The following is a 14,166-nucleotide window of genomic DNA, read 5'->3' on the forward strand; positions in this document are numbered from 1 at the left end:
AAGAATGATTTAGAAAATGTGACAACATGTTAAAAGTTGGTAAATCTGGGTATCTGGGTAGGGGATGTATTGAAATTCTCTGTATTTTTTTGCCTGTGCTATTTTTCTGACTTTCCTGTAAGTTTGAAATTGTTTCAAAATAAAATGCTAAAAAAATGCATTATATGCTACAACAGGGATGAACCTTGAAAACACTGTGCTAAGTAAAAGACAGACACAAAATTCATATTGAATGATTCCATTTGTATGAAATATAACTGTTCAGATGAAATATAATCTGTTCAGAATAGGCAGAACAATAGAAACAGAGTAGCTTAAAGGTTGCCAGGGGCTTGGAAGAGGGGGCAATGAGAAGGTATTGCTTAATGGGTAAGGAGTTTCCAAATGTGGATGATGAAAATATTTTGTAAGTAGAGCAAGGTGGTAGCTGCACAATACTGTGAATGTATTAAGTACCATTGAATACTCAGTTTAAAATGACTACTTTATAGAGCATATTAAGCAGATAATCAAAAAGTATTGGCAAACTCCCTTGAGGGAGGGGATAAAGACTTTGGAACTACTAAATCTTACCATCAGGGAATCCCCTGATACTGTGTCAAACTTTAGGGACACCCAAATCAATAGGCCATGCCCTTGATCCTGAGGCTTACTCTTGTGAAGCTTATATAGGTAGCATAGAAGCTTAGGCTACCTATAGGTATGCCTAAGAGTTACTTCTGGAGGACCTTTGTTGTTGCTCAGATGTAGCTTCAGTCTCTCTAAGCCCAACTCTGCAAGTTGAAATCATTTCCCTCCCCCCAACATGGGACACGACATCCAGGGGTGAAAGTCTCCCTGGTGACGTGGGAGATACTCCCAGGGATGAATCCAGACCTGCACCGTGGGATCAACAATTCTATCCTGACCAAAAGGGGGAAAAGAAGTGTAATTAATAAAGGATCAGTGGCAGAGAGAATTCACAGAGAGTCGAGAGGCTACTCTGGAGGTTGCTCTTACACAAGCTTCAGGTAGACCTTGCTCCCTATCATAACCTGCCAGTCTCAAACCAGGACCATTCCAGCCAATCCTAAAGAACACCTGGGGCAATTTATAAGATTCCACAAGGGTTCCAGGCACTAGAGTAACTAGCCAGAAACGTATAACCTCCAGATGGGCCCCTGGACCAGATAAGTCCTGAAATCTAGCCCAGCCTCTCCAGAACATCAGATAGTTCCATCTCCCTACCCCATATTAGTGACAGGCCCTTCCAATATAAAAAATTTAGAATTGTGATAACCCAAACAACCCCAATGAGAGGTATGGAAAGGTCAAAGGTGATGGTGGAATTATACATAAAAGAAAGGACTTAACAAATGAATATGAATGCTGAATTATTAAATTGATATCTCTTTTAGTCTCCAGTACTTTAGAGAAGCTAGAAGTAAAAACCTAAAATTGTGCAATTGTAACCCATGTCGAAGTCTGAAATATGTTCTACAACTAATTGTAGTACTGTGCTTTGAAATGTATAGCTTTCTTGTATATGTTATTTTTCACAAAAAAAGAAGGAAAAAAGTTGATTGTGATGATAAAAAAGTATTTAAGCCCTCTAGCCTCCTATATTCTGGAGGAGCTAGAAGGAAAAATCTGAGAGGATTGTATGGTAGGCCATGACAAACTCTGGGATCTGTCCTGTATACTTGTTGAAAAGTGCTTTGAAAACTATTGCTTTTTAATTTCTTTGCCTTGTATATATGTGATACTATACAGTAAAAATCAAAGTAAATAAATAATCAGAAAACAATAAAGAGCTCTTGGAAATTAAAAATAGAGGTTGCCAAAATAAAATAATCAGAAGAAAGTTAGGAAGATAACGTTAAGCAAATCTCCCAGAAAACAGAACAACAAATATTGAAGATTGGAAATATCAGAGAAAAGACAAGAGGAAAAGGCTCTATGCAAGAGGCCTCGTGTCCTGCAAATAAGAGGTCCAGAAAGAAATAATAGAGAAAATTGAGAAGACATCATCAAGAACTAATACAAGATAGTTTTTCAGAAATAAAGGAAAGGCCTTTCTCAATTGAAAGGGCATCACAAGTGCCCCTCAAAATTAATTTAAGGCAGAGTTCTGGCCTGCCATGCCGGAGGCCTGGGTTTGATTCCTGGTGCCTGCCCATGCCAAAAAATCAAAACAAAGCAACAACAAGAAAAAACTTATGGGCGAGCCACAGTGGCTCAGCAGGCAAAGTTCTCACTTGCCGCGCCAGAGACTTGGATTTAATTCCCGGTGCCTGCTCAGGCAAAAAAAGAAAAGAAAGAAAGAATTAATTTAGAATGATCCATGTTTGGAATTGTAAAATTTCAGAAAGTTAAGGTTAAAGAGAAAATCGTAAAAGAACTAGTGAAAACAAAAGTCAATTATGAAGGAATCAGAATCAGGCTATATTAGATTTTTCGTCATCAACAGGGAATGCTATAAGATGACAGAGCAATGCTATCAAATATATGAGAGAAAATGAGTTTTAGTTTGTAATTCCAAATCCATCCAAAATGGATGTCAACCAACAGCAAGAGAAGACGAAAGACATTTTCGGGCATGGAAGGATTCAGAAAGTTTATTTCTCATAAATCCTTTCCTAGAAAGTCACTAGAACAAAAATTCTAACAAAATGGGAGAATAAAGTCTCTCATACACACGATGAAAAAACAAAACCAGGAAGATAGAAATCCAAGAAAGAGTGAATCTAATTTAGGAGAGGAATGAACATCAGTACCAGAGCTGGAGAGTAAGCCGAATGCTCAACCAATCCAGACTGGAATTGGACTTTAGAGGTTGCTAAGAGGAAAGGTAAAGATGGAATTCAAGAAATCTATACAATTTAAGGCGGGGAGATACGGCTGCTTAGGAAGTGGCGGTTGGGGCCCGGGCAGTGCTGGTTCTACGAAAGCAGGAGCTGCCACTGCGCGGGCTCACGAGCTCTACGCGTCCTTCTGTCTTCAGTGACGTCTCATGAAGCAATGGAATATAATCTTCAGGAGCAGATTGATCATCATGCTGCAGAACTGCCTGCTTCTGCTGAAGTGGTCAGCAGCCATGTGACACCGCCCCTGCTTCAACCTGCTCCAACCTGCTCCACAGGTGTCCATTGACCTGACAGAGGAAGTAGACCTTTCTAGAGAAGAGAATGAAGAGAATAACAATCCAGGAACTTCAGAAGAGAATAGGCAGGAATCTGATGTTAACGCCACTGTCCAAGTGTCTTCACTGAATTCAATGAACAGCTTTATCACTGGGCTACAGAGGCTTCATGGCATGCTGGAATTCCTGAGACCTCCACCTTCAGACCATACTGTGGGGCCAGTAAGAGCAAGGAGAAGAAGGGGGTCTGCTTCACGTAGGACAAGGCACAGAGGGTCTCAGAGGGCAGACAGTGCCAGATCAAGAGCCCCATTGGATGCTTACTTTCAAGTGAGCAGGACCCAGCCTCCCTTGCCAGCTGCCTCTGACCATTCAGACACTAGGAGTCTTGTCTCTGAAGACTTGCAGGTATCAAGTAGTTCCGAATCTGACAGTGACAGCTCCACAGAGTATGAAGAGGTTGTCCAGACAGAGGAATCTGGGACAGTCATTCTGGAAGATTCTGAGAATGACTCAGCAGAGCCACCAGGAAGTAACTCAGCAGAGCAAGAAGCTACGTGTATTGATGGAGGAGACATCCTCCCCAAGCAGTCTCCCCAAAAGTCCAACTGTCTTCTCTCTTCTGTTCCTGTGGATGAGGAAGAAGGGGACACTTGCACAATGTGTTTGGAACAATGGACCAATGCTGGTCTCAGCATTACACTGTGGGCACCTCTTTGGATATAGATGCATTTCTAAATGGCTCAAAGAACAGGCACGAAAATGTCCCCAGTGCAACAAGAAAGCCAGGCACAGTGACATCGTTGTCCTTTATGCCCGAACCCTAAGAGCTTTGGACACTAGTGAACAGGAGTGCATGAAAAGTTCTTTGCAGAAGGAACAGATGTTAAGAAAGCAGGCTGAATTAGAATCTGCACAGTGCCGGCTCCAGCTTCAGGTCCTCACTGATGAATGCACTAAGCTTCATAGTCGTGTCCAGGAATTGCAAAATCTTATTGTGCAGCATCAGGATCAAGTTCTGCAGCAATCCAGGAACTCCCAAGCACATTTCCTAGGCTGCCTTCCTTCCAGCCAGGGCCAGCACAAGTACCATTTCCAGAAATCCTTCACAGTGTCCCAGACAGGGTACTGTCAAATCATGTCGTACTGTGATACTTTGAGCTGCCTGGTAGTGTCACAACCATCTCCTCAGACCTCCTTCTTTCCAGGCTTTGGTGTAAAGATGCTGAGTACTGCCAACATGAAAAGCAGTCAGTACATTCCATTGCATAATAAACAGATACGTGGACTGGCTTTCAGTGGTCGGTCCAAAGGCTTGCTGCTCTCTGCTTCCCTGGACAACACTATTAAACTGACCAGCCTGGAAACAAATACTGTGGTCCAAACTTATAATACTGGGCGCCCTGTCTGGAGCTGCTGCTGGTGTCTTGATGAAAACAATTACTTCTATGGTGGACTAATCCATGGGTCAATTCTGGTGTATGATCTGCGAAACACAAGCTATCATGTCCAAGAGTTAGTACCTCAGAAAGCCAGATGCCCATTGGTATCCCTTTCGTACATACCCAGAGCAGCCTCTGCTGCATTTCCACATGGTGGGGTGCTGGCTGGAACCTTGGAAAATGCTTCCTTTTGGGAGTTGAAAATGGGCTTTTCTCATTGGCCTCATGTGCTGCCGTTGGAGCCAGGGGGCTGTACAGCCTTTCAGACAGAGAGCAGCACCCGGCACTGTCTTGTGACTTACAGGCCTGATAAAAACCACAACACTTTACGAAGTGTGCTAATGGAGATGTCCTACAAAGTGGATAATGCTGGAGAGCCAGTCTGTTCCTGCCATCCTGTACAAACATTCCTTGGGGGACCCAGTTGCAAACTACTGACCAAAAGTGCCATTTTCCAAAGCCCAGAGAATGATGGCAGTATCCTGGTGTGTGCTGGGGATGAAGCATCAAATTCTGCCTTGCTATGGAATGCTAGCAGTGGCTCCTTGCTGCAGAAACTGCAGACTGATCAGCCTGTCTTGGACATCTGCCCATTTGAGGTGAACCATCACAGCTACTTGGCTACCTTAACAGAGAAGATGGTCCACATCCATAGATGGGAGTGACCACAATATTGAAGCCTGTCAGACATGCCACTGGTTACGTTAAACTGGTACCAGCAGCTCTGAGCAAGATCCCTGCTTGTTGCTTGCGGCCTAGAACTGTTGGGGTGATGGTTCATTTGGATGAGTGTGATTCTACAACTGCGTCCCTGAGGCACTATATATTGTATCTGCTTTGTCAATCAAGAGAGTGAGTGTCTGGCATTCCATCCACATTCTCAGTTTCTTGGGTTAAAAACCGTCATGGATCTTGTTGGTTTGTTGTGTCATTTCTCTGCTGGACCTTAGAGTTTTCTTCAAGCACTCATTTAGGGTAGTGGTATATATCCAGAATTTTCCAGGAACTATGACACCCCAACTGAGTGATCTTATCACTTGGGCCAGTAGACTTGGGAATTCTGAGTCTCTGAAAGGACCAACCATCTTGCTGCTTCTTGGTGGATGAAGAAGATACTTCAGTTAAATACAAGAGGGCACTATAGAGTCTTGATTAAGATTTGATTTGTTTCTGACCTTGAGTGGTGAAAACTTTTTGGTACCTTGTTCTCTTATCCCACAGAAATGTGTGGTAGTGTACATCTGGTGTGCTTTGTGGCACTATGTCCCTGGTGTGCTGTGCTGGGATATTGGCAAGCTCAGGGCTGGAAGTGGCTCATGAGCCATAGACCCTATCCTAATGCTGAGTGCATTAAGTTCAGTTTATTGTGAGAGCTAAGGAAGGAAACCACTTGTTTGAGCAGTGAGGAAGACCCATTTTTCCTAGACAACTTAGGATTTGTTTTATATAAGCCATACTTTGAAGACCATTTTCCTTCTTACTAGGAAAAGATGAGTGATATATCAAAGCTGTTACCTGAATCATCTTCCTCCTCCTGCCCCAGTAACAGGATAAGGGAAAGGGGCCACCCAAGATGGCTTCCAAAAGTGAAGCTGCTCAGACTGCTGTCGAAACAGGACAAAGGGTTTGTCTCTTCCTTTTTGAGAGAGTTCATATCTGAATAAAGCTAAAGTCCTTGGGAGTGAGGGGCTATTCTTGAGAGTGTTCATAATTCCCAGGTAAAGCCTTCCCCATGAGAACTGATGCTTACTTCCAAGTTTCTCTGATTTGCCTCCGTTCTTAAACTTTTCTAAAGGTCTTTCACGTGAAATGGTTGTTCTCGGGAAGATAGTAGCAGTTGGAGAACTGTGTGGGTGATGGAGAGATGTCTGTCAGCTTCCATTCCAAGCCTGATTGTCCTAAATCGAGAGCTGCACTTTTCTCAAATAAAGACCTCATTTACATATGTGTCCTTTTGATAGTAAAAACCCACAGCCCAAGGCTACCCTGCTATACCATGGGTCCACATTAGAACTTGCACATTGATGTTCTGTCCTTGAGAGATGATAGCTTAACACAGTGTGATTTTATTAAATAATTGTTACAGAGATGTTGTCTTTATTGTTCATACATAACAGTTCTGACTTACTACAACTCGGGAGCTGTTTCCAGGATTTTTCTCACCAGTAAGAGATTTTGGGGTCAATTTCCCTAGAATTCCAAGTTCTAGTGGTACTTTTTAGTGGCTTTTGTGTTGGACTAGTCTCCCTGAATTGCTCTCCTCCCATCGCATATTTGAGGACCTCTTTCAAAAACCCAGCTTCTGGCCCTAGGGCAAATCCCCCTTTTCTAAGATAAGAGCTTCTTTCTAATATATGGATGCTTAAGATTGGTTGCCCAGGTCTCTGACTGGTGGCAGAACAGTATCTGAATTTATAAAACTACAACTCTTGGTTTTAGCAGACTGTCACAGAGAGGATACAGGTGGTCACTCCTTGACTGCCTTTGTTTTAGAACTGGGATACAATTGGGATTTGATTTTCCTGTCCCCTTGGCAGCGCCAAGGGCTGGGGCCTGAGTAGATTGAAGTACACTCAAATTATTTGGTTATTAATTCCGCTAAATGTACGAACCAAGGGACATATTACCAGGGAAGTTGGGTGACTCTTATGTCTTGCCATTCCTTGCAGAAGTATACACGTGGAATTAAATTCATGTGACTATATAACGTAACCAATTTCTCCAAGGAACGTTCCCCTCTCCCTCCATCTGTAGCCGCAGGTTCAGGTCTCCTCTGCACCACAAGGTTCTCTGCCTCACCATATTTCTTCACCCCTATCTCTTAAGGTTATTTTCCATAGGTTTGGATTTAAGTGAACTTAAAAATGTCTTGGCATTATATATATCCTTGTACCTATTTTGGAAACAGGACAGTGGGTTCTGTGTTTTAACGTTAAGTTGAAAATAAAGAATTTACCACGTGAAAAAAAAAAAAAGAAATCTATACAATTTAGAACCAATTAAGAAGGCGATAAAAGAAGGTTCAAGGAAAAAAGAAAGGCAGTGAAATATGAAAAATGCAAGGGAATACAGCATTTATGGTTCCTTCTGAGAAGACCTACTTAAAAACTAAAATCCAAGAAACCAAAGGAATAATCAAAATTTAAAACTAAGGATTTAAGAAGCTGAAACTCCCAGGCATGAGCTTGGTCCTGGTGTGGTACTGACATTGCTTTCCTGGGCAAAAGGGGGAAAGGAATTGTAACAAGGTGTTAGTTGCTGAGAGTTCAAATAGATTCAAGCCTACTCTGGAGGCTACTCTTATGCAAGCGTCATCTAGATATTGCTGTTTTATCATGGTTTGCCAACCCCCAATCAAAATCATTCCTGCCAACCCTAAAGAACACCTAGTGTGATTTTCTTCTTTTTTCTTTCCATTTCTTTTTCTGGAGTGATGCAAATGTTCTAAAAAATGATCATGGTGATGAATATACTACTATGTGGTGATATTGTGAGCCATTGATTGTACACCATACACGGATATTTGATATGTTAAGAATGTTCATGTTTGTATATTGTTTTAATTAAATAATACAAAATAAATTAAATTTTAAAAAATGACTACATTATGTGAATTGCACCTCAATAAACTGCTTCTAGGGAAAGAAAAACCATCAGTGTTTCTCAGCTGATTTCAATGAACATGATTTCCTAGTGTTGTGGCCCACTAACAGAAGTGTGGTGATGGTTGTGAGAATGGTCTTAGCAGACAGCCAGCTACAAGGAGCTTAACTGACTAATGGCTCCCTGCTGCCATGTCCTGAAACCATTGGAAAGTCCGCGTGGAGGTCATGCTTCCCATGGGCTGCTCGCAGCAAATGGCTCACCAGCAGGTATATGAAGACAGGCTAATCCCTGGGAAATAGAGGACTCCATTAATGGCCAACTTTGACTGGAGAGCTACCCATCATTCAGGCCCAAGCTTCCTTAGACTGCATGGTAATCCGGCATGCTTCTACACAACTATGCTGGTTTGAAAGGAAGTATGCCCCCTAAGAAAAGCCATGTTTTAATATAAATCCCATTTCATAAAGGTAGAATAATCTCTATTCAATACTGTATGTTTGAAACTATAATGAGATCATCTCCCTGGGTGATGTGATTTAGTCAAGAGTGGTTGTTAATTTGGATTAGGTGATGACATGTCTCCATCTGTTTGGGTAGGTCTTGATTGGTTTATTGGAGTCCTATAAAAGAGGAAATATTTTGGAGAATTAGAGACTCAGAGAGGGCAGAGAATGCTGCAGCACCATGAAGCAGAGAGTCCATCAGCCAGTGACCTTTGGAGATGAAGAAGGAAAATGCCTCCTGGGGAGCTTTATGAAATAGGAAGCCAGGAGAGAAAGCTAGCAGATGATGCTGTATTCGCCATGTGCCCTTCCAGCTGAGAGAGGAGCCCTGACTATGTTCACCATGTGCCATCTCACTCGAGAGAGAAACCCTGAACTTCATCAGCCTTCTTGAATCAAGGTATCTTTCCCTGGATGCCTTTGATTGGACATTTCTATAGACTTGTTGTAATTGGGACATTTTCTCGGCCTTAGAACTGTAAACTAGCAACTCATTAAATTCTCTGTTTTAAAAGCCATTCCATTTCTGGTATATTGCAATCCGGCAGCTAGCAAACTAGAACAACAACCGTCCTGTGGTTTGAAATGATTTATGTACCCTAGAAAAGCCATGTTTTAATCCTAATCAATCTTGTGGGAGCAACGGTTTCTTCTACTTCATATTCAGTATTATAATTTGGAAAGTTGATTAGGTTATCTCCATGGAGATGTGACTCGATCAATTGTGGGTATTAAACTTGATTAGATGAAGACATGTCTCCGCCCATTCTACATGGGTCTTGATTAGTTTGCTCAAATCCTTTAAAAAAAGAAGCACTTTGGAGAAAGCTTCAGAATGCTGCCGAACCAGTGTTGCACAAAAGGCAAGGTGATATTTGTGGCCATTTAATTTATAGACTCAGATTTACAAGTAACACAGACTTCAGTGATATGAAACCAGAGTTTATTGGGTGCACAGGTGGTGCAGTGGTAGAATGCTCGTCCTCCATGTGGGAGACCCTGGTTTGATTCCAAGATCATGCACCTAAATAAAAAAGAAAAGAAAAAACAGAATTTATTAGGAAAGTAATTAAAAGATTATTAGAATTGAGACAGAGTTACATCACCAGATGGGACAGCATCAACATCTAAAGAGGAGTGCTGGGGAATCTCAGAGACAGCATTCAGGGTCTGATTAGTAAAAATCCAAGCAGAGCATCTTCTTCCCATATGAGATTCTCTCTATCTCATATTTGAGATTCCCTCTAGTCTCACTGTCTGCATGCAGTGTATATGGTATTGTTACACAATAGTGGCTAGAGTCCAATTAGATTACGTGACCAGGCCCAGGTGGTCCTCTAGGAACTGGCTGGGGACCAAGAGGAGTTTCCTGGGACCTAGATAAATCCTTTTTATCAAAATGCACCTCTTTCTGGGAGGACAGCCAGTTCTAGTTTGTTTTAGTTTGGCTAGCTGTTCTAGTTTGCTAGCTGCCGGAATGCAATATACCAGAAATGGAATGGCTTTTAAAAAGGGGAATTTAATCAGATGCTAGTTTACAGTTCTGAGGTTGAGAAAATGTCCCAGTTAAAACAAGTCTGTGGAAATGTCCAATCAAAAGCATCCAGGGAAAGATACCTTGGTTCAAGAAGGCTGATGAAGTTCAGGGTTTCTCTCTCAAGTGGAAGGGCACATGGTGAACACGGCATCATCTGCTAGCTTCTTCTCCTGGCTTCCTGTTTCATGAAGCTCCCTGGGAGGCATTTCCCTTCTTCATCTCCAAAGGTCGCTGGCTGGTGGACTCTGCTTCTCGTGGCTGTGTCGTTCTGCTCTGCTCTCTCTGAATTTCCCTCATTATCCAAAATGTTTTCTTTTTTATAGGACTCCATAAACTTATCAAGACCCACCCAAATGGGTGGAAACATGTCGTCACCTAATCCAGTTTTTAACAACCACTCTTGATTAAATCACATCTCTAGGGAGATGATCTGATTACAGTTTCAAACATACAGTATTGAATAGGGATTATTCTACCTTTACGAAATGGGATTTTGATTAAAACATGGCTTTTCTAGGGTCCATACATCCTTTCAAACTAGCACAATACCAAACACCAAGAACCAGTGAGAGTGGTCCATTATAAGTGCAAAGGGTCTTGGGAAGGGGTATGTATGAATTTTACCTCTTCATCTATTTCTTGTAAAGCATTTTCCACAGAATTTTTATTATCAGGGAAATAGATATATATATTGTTATATTATAAGTATGTAATTATAGTATATATTGTTATTATATATATTGTTATACAATATTCCACATGCATAATGGCACAAGGTCCTTTTTGAGCAGTTGTTAGATTTAGTCAAGTTTAGTTCTTTCCAGTGGTTGGTGTTATTTGCCACAGAAGTCCTGCAGCTGCATCAGTCAGGAATTTTGCACAGATCCAGCCGTGAGTGGCATTATGCACTTGGGCATGGGTGTAAGTCCATGATGGCAGACTGTCAGTCAACCCCTCAGTTGAAGATGAACACTGTAACATACTTATTCACGAAGAAAAAGTTGATCAGTGGGCAATAAAGGATAAATATCTTTAATTTATCCTTTCCAGCATAGGTCACTATCATTCTATTATTATTTCTCTCTGCTATTATTTCAGTTGCTATTGGTCTGTCTTGGTTGTGTTTCTTTATTCAGATTTTGTCGCTAACTTTGATATCAGTAGAGCCAAATTTTCCTACACGAGTTGTTACATTAGGAGCATGATTTAGCTTTTCCCAGTTTCCTTTTTATAAGGAGTAATTATTCATTGCCCTTAAGATGGGAACCATTGTCACTTTGGATTGGTAAAAAGGGATCCATAATACAGTGTAATAATATCTAAAGTTTTACAAGTCTTTCTTTGGGTGGCATGGTGGTACACACTGGCGACAAGGACTCCAGAGCAGGTGTCTGCACAGGTGCATATGTACTGGCACCCTCTATTACAAGGACCATTTTTGGAAACATCTTTTTTACAAATTTTATGTTGATTTTTAATCTGATTTAAAATAGAAAAAGGTGAATCAGCTCTTCTGGCATGTGCTCACCTGCGCACAGTTTGTGAACCTAAATGTCCAGATTGCCAATTGTGCAAGAATGGAGTCTTCTGCAGTAATGGCATTCACAGCAATTTTTGCCAAGGGATCTGTGGTAGCATTATACTCACTTTCAGGTGAATTTAGGGTCAAGTGGGCATCTACATGAAAAACAGATACATCAGTACATTGAACAATGTTCCATATTTTTTCATAATGTTTTTTCCCATAATTTCCCTTCCATGTTTTCTCAATCATTGTTTCCAGATAGACATTCAAATATTTAATCCACTAGCCATTGTTTATGAAGCAATAAATCATTTTCAAACAATGTGATGATTTATTTTTCTTACACAGGTAAGAACGTGATAAAGATAACATAAAGTACAAGAAGTTATTCTGATAAAAAACAGACTCTCCGCTTTTTACATTGATTATTTAGAAAAGACTTTTGTAACTTTTCACTAAAATGGACTAATAGTCCAGGAAAACTTTGCCACTTTAACAGAGGAAAACCAAATTTTAATCTTGCATCCGTATATAATTTGATAATACAGCTTTTAAACATTTTGTAGATAGACTTATTAAAATCTGTCTTGATTTTGACCATAATTTCTTTTTCTGTGAACCTTTAGCAACTTATATTTATTCAGGCTTTGTCCTATACTTTTTCCTCATTTTGTAACAACCATTTATTTTATCTCAGGATAAAACTGTCTTTTTTCTTTTCTTTTAATAAAAACACATTTTTAATATCATTTATATTTGTTACTAAAATGACCTTGGAAATTGTCTGCAAACAAACATCTCACCATGTATATAAACTGTGCCAGTTTGAAAGGATGTATATACCCTAGAAAAGCCATGTTTTAATCTTCATCCCATTTCGAAAAGGCAGCCGTTTCTCCTAAACCCTGTTCAGTACTATATGTTTGAATCTGTAATCAGATCATCTCTCTGGAGATGTGATTAAATCAAGAGTGGTTGTTTAAACTGGATTAGGTAGAGGCGTGTCTCCACCCATTTGGGTGGGTCTTGATTAGTTTCTGGAGTCCTATAAAAGAGGAAACATTTTGGATAATGAGGGCAATTCAGAGAGAGAGCAGAGCAGAATGACACAGCCATGAAAAGCAGAGTCTACCAGCCAGCAACCTTTGGAGATAAAGAAGGAAAATGCCTCCTGGGGAGTTTCATGAAACAGGAAGCCAGGAGAAGAAGCTAGCAGATGATGCCGTGTTTGCCATGTGCCCTTCCAGGTGAGAGAGAAACTCTGACTGTGTTCACCATGTACCCTCTCACTTGAGAGAGAAACCCTGAACTTCATCAACCTTCTTGAACTAAGGTATCTTTCCCTGGCTACCTTAGATTGGACATTTCTACAGACTTGCTTTAATTGGGACATTTTCTTGGCCTTAGAACTGTAAACAAGCAACTTATTAAATTTCCCTTTTTAAAAGCCGTTCCGTTTCTGGTATATTGCATTCCAAACGGTATATAGCAAACTAGAACAATTAAAATCAAAATTAAACTTGTCAGAGGGCAGTATAATGGTGGCTCAGTGGCAGAGTTTTCTCCTGCCAGGCCTGAGACCCAGGTTCAATTCCCAGAGCCTGCTCATGCCAAAAAAAAAAAAAAAAAAAAAAAAAAGAATTAAACTTGTCAGAATAATGCCAAATACTTAAACCATTTTTGTCAGTGCATTTTTTTCACACTTTAAAAAACAACTTTATTGATTTATAATTTATAAACTATAAAATCCAACCATCTTAAGTGTACAATTCAATGATTTTTAGTTTATTTACAGACTTATGCAACCATTTCTAGTTTAGAACATTTCCGTCTTGACCAAAAGGGGGAAGAGAAAATGGGACAAAATGTATTTTCAGTGGATGAGACATTTCAAACAGAGTTGAGTGATTATCCTGGAGGTTATTCTTATGCATTATATAGAAATCCCTTTTTAATCTGTGGTGTATTGGAGAGGCCAGAGGGAAGTACGTGAAACTGTTAAACTGCATTCTAGTAGCCTTGATTCCTGAAGACGATTGTGTAACTATGTAGTTTTTACAGTGTGGCCTTGTGCTTGTGAATATCTTGTAGCTGAATCTCCATTTATCCATGGATTAGACAGATGAGTAAAAAAATTAAGGACAATAAATAAATAACAGGGCTTTGGGGATAAGGAGTAAAAAAAAGGGGGGTAGATAGCAGTACTAGTGGTCAGTGAGAGAGAGGGGTAAGAGGCATAGGATGAATGGTTTTTTCTTTTGTTTTTATATTTTTCTGGAGTGATGGAAATGTTTTAAAAATGATCGTGGTGATGAATACACAGCTATGTGATGATATTGTGAACCATTGATTGTGTGCTTTGGATGGACTATATTGTGCATGAAGATATCTCAATAAAAATACATTTTTTAAAAAGACCCTCCCCCCAAAAA

General features: G+C 40.4%; 1 long non-coding RNA gene and 1 pseudogene across 2 annotated transcripts in view; one reads left to right on the forward strand and one right to left on the reverse strand.

Annotated features, from left to right (window-relative positions):
• The first annotated feature begins 365 nt into the window (after positions 1-365).
• On the forward strand, positions 366-5,862 carry LOC143651440 (E3 ubiquitin-protein ligase RFWD3 pseudogene; annotated as a pseudogene).
• Positions 5,863-9,556: 3,694 nt separating this feature from the next.
• Positions 9,557-14,166, reverse strand: part of LOC143652298 (uncharacterized) — a 40,502-nt gene continuing 35,892 nt past the window's right edge. For both annotated transcript variants that reach the window (XR_013160551.1, XR_013160550.1), the window contains exon 4: positions 9,557-9,696. This is a non-coding gene — a long non-coding RNA (uncharacterized LOC143652298). The remainder of the gene's footprint in view (positions 9,697-14,166) is intronic.

The sequence above is a fragment of the Tamandua tetradactyla genome, chromosome 12 (genome assembly GCF_023851605.1).
Source record: "Tamandua tetradactyla isolate mTamTet1 chromosome 12, mTamTet1.pri, whole genome shotgun sequence".
In the NCBI taxonomy this organism is placed as follows: domain Eukaryota; kingdom Metazoa; phylum Chordata; class Mammalia; order Pilosa; family Myrmecophagidae; genus Tamandua; species Tamandua tetradactyla.